The sequence below is a fragment of the Phoenix dactylifera genome, unplaced genomic scaffold (genome assembly GCF_009389715.1).
Source record: "Phoenix dactylifera cultivar Barhee BC4 unplaced genomic scaffold, palm_55x_up_171113_PBpolish2nd_filt_p 002167F, whole genome shotgun sequence".
NCBI classification, from domain to species: Eukaryota; Viridiplantae; Streptophyta; class Magnoliopsida; order Arecales; family Arecaceae; genus Phoenix; species Phoenix dactylifera.
The window spans coordinates 32,212-42,683 of NW_024069432.1; the positions used below are offsets into that span (position 1 = coordinate 32,212).

A 10,472-nucleotide genomic window follows, 5' to 3' on the forward strand; every position below is an offset into this window, starting at 1 on the left:
CTTATAGAGACCACCCTTTGCTGAGATCTCTTTCTTCCGCATCGGCTTGGCGTGCCAACCGACCTTTTCCGGTCTAGAATAGCCCGGGTAGGAGAACTGACCGTCGTGTTAAAGGCTTGGCATGCCAACCGACCCTCCTTAGGTCGAGAATGATCCGAGCAAGAAAACCGACTGCCACACCGAAAGATTGGTGTGCCAAACCACCTCTTCAAGTCAAGAATAGCCCGAGCAAAAGAGCCGACCGCTACATCGAAGGCTTGGCGTGCCAACTAATCTTTCAGGTCAGAAAGGCCCAAGCAGAAGACCAAGACTGAGCCCATGCAAAATTCCTCAAGAGCCAAACTTTGGGACAATCAACCGACGAGCCCAAGACAAACTAAAGCTCCACAACCAGGAGGATTCGGTGAAACGACCTGAACTCGAATAAATAAATTAACGACAATAAGCAAAAACTGAAGCCAAGAACTTTAAAAAGTTCTTTATTCACGTTATCTTCTAGTAGGTGCATTAATCTCGACAAAAACCAGACAAAAAGAATTACAATGAAAGGTCGAGGCTTGGTGCAAAGTCAAACAAAGAGCAAACAACAACACAACACAAACCAGGACCAGAGTCAGGTACATGGAAAACACTTTGTTTTTAATAAAGTTGTAATTTTTTTACACTGATCTCAATAGAGGCTAAATAAAAAGAAGATTACATTAAACTCGGTTCATTCAAGCGAAAAGAAAAGGCAAAAGCGATAAGGTAAAGGATTTCATTCCTCGCCTTCACCGCCTATGACGCTGCCAAGGTACCTAGTTTTTTTCGGTTGAAACAATGCAGCTCTTCATGGAGAGCCCAGCCAGCCAGGATGTTGCTTGGGGGTTCGGGTCCTCGGACCCGATCCGCAACATTAAGGCCAAGATCCAGGACAAGGAAGGCATCCCCCCGGATCAACTCCATTCCCCTCCCCTCATTGCCACCACCATCGTCGGCCTCAACGTCTCCACAAACTTTGAGGTTGTCGCCTTCACCGACGTCGCCGTCTTCACTGATGTCGTTGTCATCATCATCAAGGATGGAGAAGTCCATCCCCAGAAAAAGCTGCTGAGCTTGAGCTCGGCATTCCTCGAAGCCCTTCCCAAAGGCGTCAATTGTAGTCTCCAATGCCTCCTCTCAAAACTCCTTCGAAGCGCGGTACTCTTCGACCACTTTCACAAACCTTGCGTCGGCACGAAGGGCCCGCTTGCTGGCCTAGACAACTCGAAGGTCTTGCCCTCAATTGAGATAACTGCTTGACTTCCATCGCTCGATCTGGAATATAGCTCGGCCTCAGAAGTGGGGGGCAAGTGATGAAAAAAATATGGGACATCTCAATCTTAGGCCAGACCAACCCCTCCTAACCTTGGACATGAACCGAGGTGAATGACTTTAGCTCCAATCGAGAAGAACTATCAGCACGTATCAACCAGGACTGACAGTTCCAACAACCGACAGTCCTAACAGTCTACAGTCGTGGTAGCCCCACGTCCCGTGTGAGACCTGCGCCGCACTCTACCTATGTAGACTGACCCTCGCATCGCAGCCGTAACTCCGGCTACTGTCTGGCAACATTGCACGTCACATCAGCCTAGGTAACGATAAGACTGGCTCCCCTATATAAAGGAGGCAACCCAAGGGACTTGAGGTTCGCGCATGATAAGCATTCACTATCACTCACAGAGACCACCCTTTGCTGAGATCTCTCCGTTCCACGCTGTTGACTCGTTATTTTGACTTAGGCATTGGAGGATTCTCCACCGGAAACTCTCAAGCAAGTTTACTTCTTACAAGCCACTCAGCAAAGGAGACCAGTGCCCAATGCCTTAACTAGCCTTCTCAGCTCACCTCTAGCCGATATCAGGGTCGTCCGAGCTGCGCTCCCACCTCGGTCTGAATTCAGCGGTAATATGTATATTATAAACTTTATTTTGTTCTCCTATTAATTATCATGAGCGATCCTGGCAATATAGTTTAAAGTCAACAATATTTCAAATCACGACAAAGATTTTGAAGTTTCATAGTGATATCTGATTAGATCCTTACAAATGTAAGATGATATGATGGACTCTGATTGATTCAAGTACAGAGATTCAAGAATCTCTTGGTAGAAGCTACAATGTCTCTGATCACATTGATTCCTAAGAATTTTTAGGTGGTAGGTCTGCATATCTTCTTCTTCTTCGTTTTCTTCTTTAAAGAGGAAGGAAGGAGGCCAGCCATCCATATCATAGTTAGGTTTATATATTTGGAGATATACTCCAAGAATCGAATCCAGAACGTTTGGCGGCTAAGTAAAGACGTGTGACCACTAGGGCAAGACCAAGACTAGACTCTGCATTGTCGTGTGGCTTTATTTTGCTGAGAAGCACTACGACTTTTTATCTCTTCAGTATTTTGTGATTTCCCTTTTTTTTCAGTAAAAATTAAATATTATGGACCTTTTATTTAATTGATGTTTCCTTTTTGTTATTGGTGAATACTTGACGCATTGGAAGGCAAACATTGGAAGAGAAGTGGAATCTGAGGAAGTTCCATCTTATGCTTAACCTGATAAGGAGCGAGATTTGGATACAGAAATCAATTTGCCTACAGCACCTACAGGGTAGCAATACCTCTTAACAGGCAGAATGTCCAGGTTTATTTAAAATCTACTTGAAACACTAAAATCATACATGATATTTACCCATCTGCGATGCTCTGTTGCTCCTTTTGAATGGTAATACCAGGAACAAGGCTGGTTATAATTCTCTTTAATTTGGAATATGCCGTCAGAAATGAGAAAACCATTTGTTTGATACCAAAAAATATATTCAGTTCATATATTAGCAAATATTATTCTTAAGAAGTATGTTCTCACAAAATTTTATTGAAGGATCAATGAGTATTGTTGCTGAGGGTCCAAACCGAGAACGATTGGCACAGCGGTGTGAACGGGGTTCCCTTTGAATTGCTTTGGTTGCGCTCCACCTTCCGCCGGGAAACCTGCAAGCAAGCCTCGCACCACCACTGGGGTAGTGGGGGCCCTCCGACGATCAAGTTAGAGGGAATCGAAGGAGAAGGAGAGGTAGCAGGTAAGATGATGCTATGGAGAATCTTGCTTACCCTCCCCCTTCCCCCCCAGCCCCATATATATCAGGCTGGGGGGTTTTTCTGGGGATTCGTCATCGTGTGGCACGATGGGGTTGCCACTGACGTGGCCGTTACAGGGCGTCGTGGGGCAGCGCCGGGTACAGCCATGGCAGGGCGTAGTGGAGCTCCGCTTTGTACGGTTGTTACAGGGGATCGTGGGGCAGCGCCGGATTCGGCCGTTGCAGGGAGTAGTGGAGCAGGGGGCCGCGGCGTGCCTCAGGAGAACAGTCTGTTGTTGTCAAGAGATTGCCGACCCGAGGTCGGATTGCTGGATCCAGGGGGCAGCTGACTCGGGGTCGGACTGCGGAGCCGAAGATATCCGACCCGAGGTCGGATTGCTGGATCAAGGGGCAGCCGACTCGGGGTCGGGCTGCGGAGCCGAAGATATCCGACCCGAGGTCGGATTGCTGGATCAAGGGGCAGCCGTAGTCTTCCTGGGCGCGCGTGCCGGTCACGTGGGGCATGGTGGCTAAGTTCCCCCGTAACAAGTATATATATCATTATTTGCATAGTTGGAAACCTCATCTTAGAGTGACCATCACATTATTTTTTAAAAGTACAGTATTAAGACAAGGGAAAAAAGAGTGAACATTATGTCTAAAATAAGATTTAAGGCCAATCAAGGTTCGTAAGACATGTCTAATGGTATGTCTAAATTGAAGCAATCAAATTTGACGAACTCAAAATTGGTCTGATCTAAGGATTTTGACACCACACTCGGATTCCCCTTTTTTGGACAAAATGAGCAAATGCGTCGTGATCTTTTCAAGGCACCCCACATTGTATAGTGGATGACACGTCCAAGAATGGAGCATAAAGTCGCTAACCAGAAGGTTCCGATCCATAGAATTTTCTATACGATTATTGAGTCAAAATTTAGTTTTCATGGTTACCAGCAGGGATTTGGCCATGCCATACTAGACTTGCCCATAATCTATAAAGGTGAGTACGTGACCCACTTGATCTTTATGTTGAATGTTGGATGTCAAATTTGTTTGAGTGCAGTTAGGCATCGTGTTATGCCAGCTTAGAAAACAAACATCACCTTATAAATATATTACATGATTATGTTAGGCACTGTCAAATTCCACATGGACCATTCTGATACTTTTTGCAATGACTTAAAACTTCAACCAAAAAAAAAAAAAGCCAAAAGGTATTATTTGAGTTTCATGACCTTTTATATGTATCTAAAGCCTTTCCAATGTACAGCCAAAAAAATAGCCGAACATGCAATAATATTATGTATGATTTTAATAAAAATAAAAAATATGATTAGACGCAACAATATGGAGATACTATATGCTTTTGGTTATTTATTATCTTCAGGATGAAACAAACTACAGTTTCAAGTTTCAACATCCCAGATCAAGAGAAACATAAAAAAAAGGACTTTGGATCACAAAATGTGATAAAATGGGTAAAAAAATGTAGAATTATTAATTTTGTTCATTAATTGGTTATCAATTTGTGTTAATCTCCATGAAGCAGAGATTCTATCACATTAAATTTGAACCAAATATAACAGCCATTTACAACTGAACATTTCAAAGTGAAATAAGCCTTGTGCCAATCTCTTTCTATTTACGCCATTTCCAAAGAAACTGACCAAATTTTTGGTAACCGCAACAGAATCACCACGGTGATCTAAAATCTTCAGTGATCCGAATACTGGGGTGATTTGATCCCCAATGATCTAAGATCAATGTGTTTGGTAGGCCATGGTCCAGTGATTAAAAATTTTCAGATATCCATGAATAACTTGCTTGATATGGTACGGAGATCCAAGATCACCGACCACATAATACCACAAATACTCTTAATATATCTTAGATGAATTTTTTATATATTTTTTATTCTCATGAATCAAAAATATAAGTCAATATGCTAATTCCAATAATAGCTCCATAATTTTGTCACATATTCTACTTTTAGTAGCCCTTATCATATATTTATTAATCATATAAAATATATTATCATAAAATATTAAAATATTTATCAATATATTAATTATTAATATATTCTATAAAAATATATTTATTACTCCTATAAATTATTAATCCTATAAAATTATGTTATTTTTCATTATAGAATTAATATTTTTATTTATACTTATAATAGATTTTTTTAATATAAATATTTTCATTAAATAAGAGTAATATATTAAATATTTTCATTATATAAATATAAAATGTAATAATATATTTCTACTATAATTTAAAATTATCTTTCAATAATAATAGGATAATAATATGATTAGTAATATATTATATTATCATTAATATAATATATAATATTAATATAATATAATATTATATATATATATAACATTGACATAATATATTGATGGTATATGGATATATCAATTTTTTTGCTAAATTGAGGGGTATTTTTGTCTTTAACTTTCAACCCAGGATCATTGTCCTGAGGTGATCTTGAATTTCTGACCTCAAAGACGGATATCCCATCACCGAGTTGGACGGTGATTTGAGGAGTGGAGGTGATGTAGGATTACCACCACATAGAATCACCATAGTGCAACCAAACGCGGTGATCTTATCACTCCACCCATATCATCCTTCATTCTGGGACGATCACCCCATATCAAACGCCCCTAAAAACTTCCATCCATCACCGCACCCACATAATGGATATAAGATAGCATTGGCATGAGGCATCTAGCTTCATCCACAATGAATAATTACAGAACAAAACTGAAAAATCACATTGATGCAAGCATGAAATCTCTCGAAAGATATCTATCTACAAGGACTGAAAATTAAGAGAAGGATTTGCTACAAGGAAAATTACAAACAAGCAAATGATACCGGTATATTCACCGGCCATCTGCAGAAGTGAAGGACACCGCAAATCCAGCAGGCCTGGCTGGAATGCTTCCCTTACTGTTATCAAGGCTTAATGAAGTGACATCTGAGGTACCATCAGCAGCTTGCCATCCTTTTACCATTTGCAGGAGGGGCTGGCGAAAGTCAATGCCCAAATATTCTTCTTGATCATCATTCAGGGGTTTCCAATTCTCAACCAGTGAGGCGAGCACATTAACTGCATGGCCCATGTTAGGCCGTTGTTGAGGTTCTTGTGCAGCACAATGGCCTGCAAGTTCTGCAATGATTGATATACTTTCAAAAGTCTCATCTGTGACATCAAGCGATGGGTCAATGGCAGCCTTGAGCTTCTCCTTACTAGTTTTCATGTAACAAAACCAAGAAGCTAGGTATCGGCTTTCCTCGGGCCGATCCTCATCAAGTGCCCTCAAACCAGTCAGTAGCTCCATTAGCACTACTCCAAAACTGAAGACATCAGCTTTCGTTGTGATTTTTCCAGTCACTATTATAACCAAGAAAAATTTTGAATTAATAATAGTTGGTTGCATAAAAGAATTTGCTAAAACCAAAAAAGCGGAATAAAGAATGGTTTCAGCATTAAGTTAGAAACGTAGCATGTTCGCTACTTTGTATGTGGAGGAGTCCTCAAAAAGATTAATAGCAGACATGTTACAAGTAGTTCCAGATATCATGACACAATTATATACTTGTATATGACAAGAACTACGTAGCAAAGATTAGAAGACTGAATCTTTTAAAAAATATATATATTAGCATTAGAGTATGCATAATATCACTGTCAAACTTTCCTTCTGACACAATCCAAAAACATTCATGATGGGCATAGTTACATGAATTAATGAGGATTAGATACCTACATTTTAGGCTAGAGAACTGTTTAATTCAATTACTCCCAGATCGTCATCAGATTGTTTCTAGACAAATAACAAGTATGTCATAAGCTCTTAACAGCAAATCAAGCGCTTATGCAAAATAACCACACCAATCCTGATAGCCAGATTGTCTTTTACACAAATGAGCACAGAGAGAAATAGACAACAAAAATATGCAGGGGAACTATATACAACATTTAAGAAACACAAACTGCACATAACGGTGCTCCAGATTTGAATCTTCATTTTTTTTTATTTTCTGAATTATCATTACCAAAATCATATGTCTATTCATATTTAGGATAAAAAAAATATGGGTGAGAAGCCCTTACCAGCATATTCAGGAGCTAGATATCCAAATGTTCCTGCAAGCCTAGTTGCCACAGAATTTTTTCCATCAGGTGCGAGCTTGACAAGCCCAAAATCTGCAACTTTTGCCCTGTAGTCATCACCAAGGAGTATATTCGATGACTTAAGGTCTCTATGGATGAAGCAATGGTGAGCCAAGTTATGAAGATACTCCATCCCCCGTGCAACATCCAATGCAATATTAAGCCTCTTTTTCCAAGACAATGGATCCAAACGAGGCTGCTTCCACTGAAAAAGATGCTTGCTCAAAGCTCCTTGGGGCATGTACTCGTAAACAAGAAGCCTCTCATTGCCTTCCACAGAATAACCCAATATGGATACCAAATTTCGGTGTCGGACCTTTGTAAGAACAGCAATTTCTGCCTGGAATTCATCTAATGCCTTATTACTCAAGACCGCAGCCTCCATTCTCTTAACTGCAATCATCGTTCCATCATGCAATTCTCCTTTATAAACTACCCCAAATCCACCCCTTCCAAGCACATTTTCTGGAGCAAAATTTCGTGTGGCGTCACAAAGAACTTGAAATGATATTACAAAGTTCCCTCCGTCGATCGCATAAACATCGCTTGTACGAGTACTCTTTCCACCCTGAAGATCACTACCAGATATGCTGTTGCCGGCATTATCTGCAACCACAAGTTTTAGCATGTTGTCCGGATCAGATGCATCTGTAGGGTGGATAACAACTGAACTTGGTGCTGTAAAAGCACTCTTTTTTCTCTTCCGACGGCAGCACAGGAATAGAGAGACTAGTGCTATGATCGAAACACCAACCGCAATCGGGATAACAATTATCAGAACATTCACCTTCCGAGAACTTCTTGGGCTATTATCTGATTCAGATCCCCCACCACTAGGAAAGGAAGATGAACCAGTGGGAGCTGGCGGCGAGTTACTGCTAGAAGGAGATCCTGGAGAATTAGAAGGTTCGAACAATGGATTTTCATGAACGAGGACTGTCACACCATTACTGAACTCTGGAGCAGGAGGAGAGAGGTTGTTTGAAGAAAGATTCAACAATTTTAAGGATTTCAAGCTCGTTAAATTTTGAGGAATCGCGCCTGTAAGATTGTTTCCGTCGAGTCTAATTTGGGTGAGCGAATCAAAATTACCAAGGGAAGGACTGATTGTGCCATTCAATTGAAAGTTAGGCAGATTGATGACAGACACCTTATTGCTAGAGCAGTATCCCTAACCAGTGAGAGCAAGGATCATTACCAAGCCATGATCTCGCCAGCTTCAGCGGGTAGTTCAAGCCGTCGAGGAAATCCAAAAGCGCAGTGACTTCTGGCGAGCAAGGAACGCCGGCGGCAGCCTGGCAAAAGGAGTTATGAGAATAGCTGAAATTGCGGAAGCTCATATTCGGAATGGGGCCCATGAGAAGATTATTATCCAGCTGCAGCGACCGGAGCTCCGGCAGGGTGGTCAAATTCTCCGGGATAAGGCCGACGAGCTGGTTGGTGTTGAGCCACAGGCGCATCAGAGAAGTGCAGGGCCCGATCCTGCTTGGGATCGGGCCGGTGAAGCCATTCCCGTGAAGCCAGACATCGATGAGCATCGTCATGGAGGCGATGACATCGATAGAGCCGCCGAACCCAGGCCCGTTCTGGTTGTTGAGCCACAGAATTTGGACATTCGAGCCCGCAAAAGTCGCGGGAATCTCGCCTGAGAGATTGTTGTAAGACAGCTCCAAGACTTTCAGCGAAGACATCTCCCCAAGAAATCGGGCAGCGGGCCGACAAGATTGCAACTTATCAGTGAAAGATTCATCAGCTGAGCCGAATTCTCCAACTCCTGAGGCAGCATCCACCCGGTGCTCTGATTCAAAGGGTTCCAATCCAGAGAGAGGACCTGCAAATCGTGGAGGCCGACAAAGAAATCCGAGGGGATGGTGTCGAACCGATTGCCGCCGAGATAGGCGTACTGCAAATTGGAGAGCCCGCTGAAAGACGGCAACTCTCCGCTGAAATTGTTTCGCTGGAGGCCGAGATTGTTGAGCATCTCCAGCTTGTTAAAATCTTTGGGGAGAGAGCCACTAAGTCCAAGCTCCGCTACTTGGATCTGGGTGACCCGGGAGTCGACACAGAAGACATGCTTCCACCTCTCACCGCAGGGGTCCCCGCCGCCGGCCGGCCACTGCAAGAGCTCCGGATTGTCCAATCCCTTCCGGAATTCCTCGAGGATGGTGAGGTCATTCTCCTCGGTCTCGCCGAAAACTGCCGAATTGGAGCATAAAATAGCAGAGACAACAAGGAGACCGATCCACGCCCTCATGGCTAAGACTCTGGCATTCAAAATCCAATGGCAGAAACCAACTGGACATGGGATAACAAGCAAAACAGACTCATGGATTGGATTTGAGGGATTTTTTTTTCCCCAACCCCTTTTGCTTTAATTTAGAGACCCAAATCACATACAAGCCCCTTCTTAATGGAATCTAGCCCAAAGGATTTTTTTTCTTTTTTTTTCGAATGAAGATGAACGAGGGGATACTCACAGTGTGAGGAGGAAGACAAAAGCAAAAGCTCGATAAATTGGGATTTTCCTCCCAATACAATCCCTTTCGCTTTCAGGTAGTAAAAAGAGACGGCAGTCGGCATAGATGCCTACCGACCTATAAGAACGTACAAAAGGAGAAGGCTTCCCTTGGACTCCAGTACCTCTGCAGGTGCAGCCCACATCAACGCCTCGCCTTTCTAATCTGGGGTGTGGCGACCGGCGGTGGTGTGAAGAGGACGTTTTGTGCCGTTTACAAATTTATTAAACTTCAGCAGGGAGAGAGAACGAATGTGTGAGTTTTGCAATCAGAGACCATCCTAATACATTGGTTGCAGTCCGAAAACACCACATGCCAGGACTTACTATAGTTGGAGCAGAGCTACGGGCAGCTTGAAAAGGTATATCCTATGCGAGATAGACTGTTGGCACCGAGCAGGTGTATCTCAAGGAGACTTATCAGTAGTGATCGATTGGATCATGGGTGCGAATAGGTATGGAGATGGTCATTCTTTTATTCATGAAACTCGTAGGCTGGTTATTGAGTTGGAGAGTTACAGGCGGCACATGTGTTCTGGGAGGCGAATAGGACAGCAGACTGGGTCGCCTTATATATTGCGCGGCATTCCAAAGAGATTCTTTGGAAGTCCGTAGTAGATTTATCGCCTTCATTGTACTTTTTACTTTTTTGTGACTTGATCAGATGTACCCA

General features: G+C 42.5%; 1 pseudogene; it reads right to left on the reverse strand.

Moving 5' to 3' along the window:
- Nucleotides 1–5,801: 5,801 nt before the first annotated feature.
- Nucleotides 5,802–9,969, reverse strand: LOC120109428 (annotated as a pseudogene).
- Nucleotides 9,970–10,472: the final 503 nt, after the last annotated feature.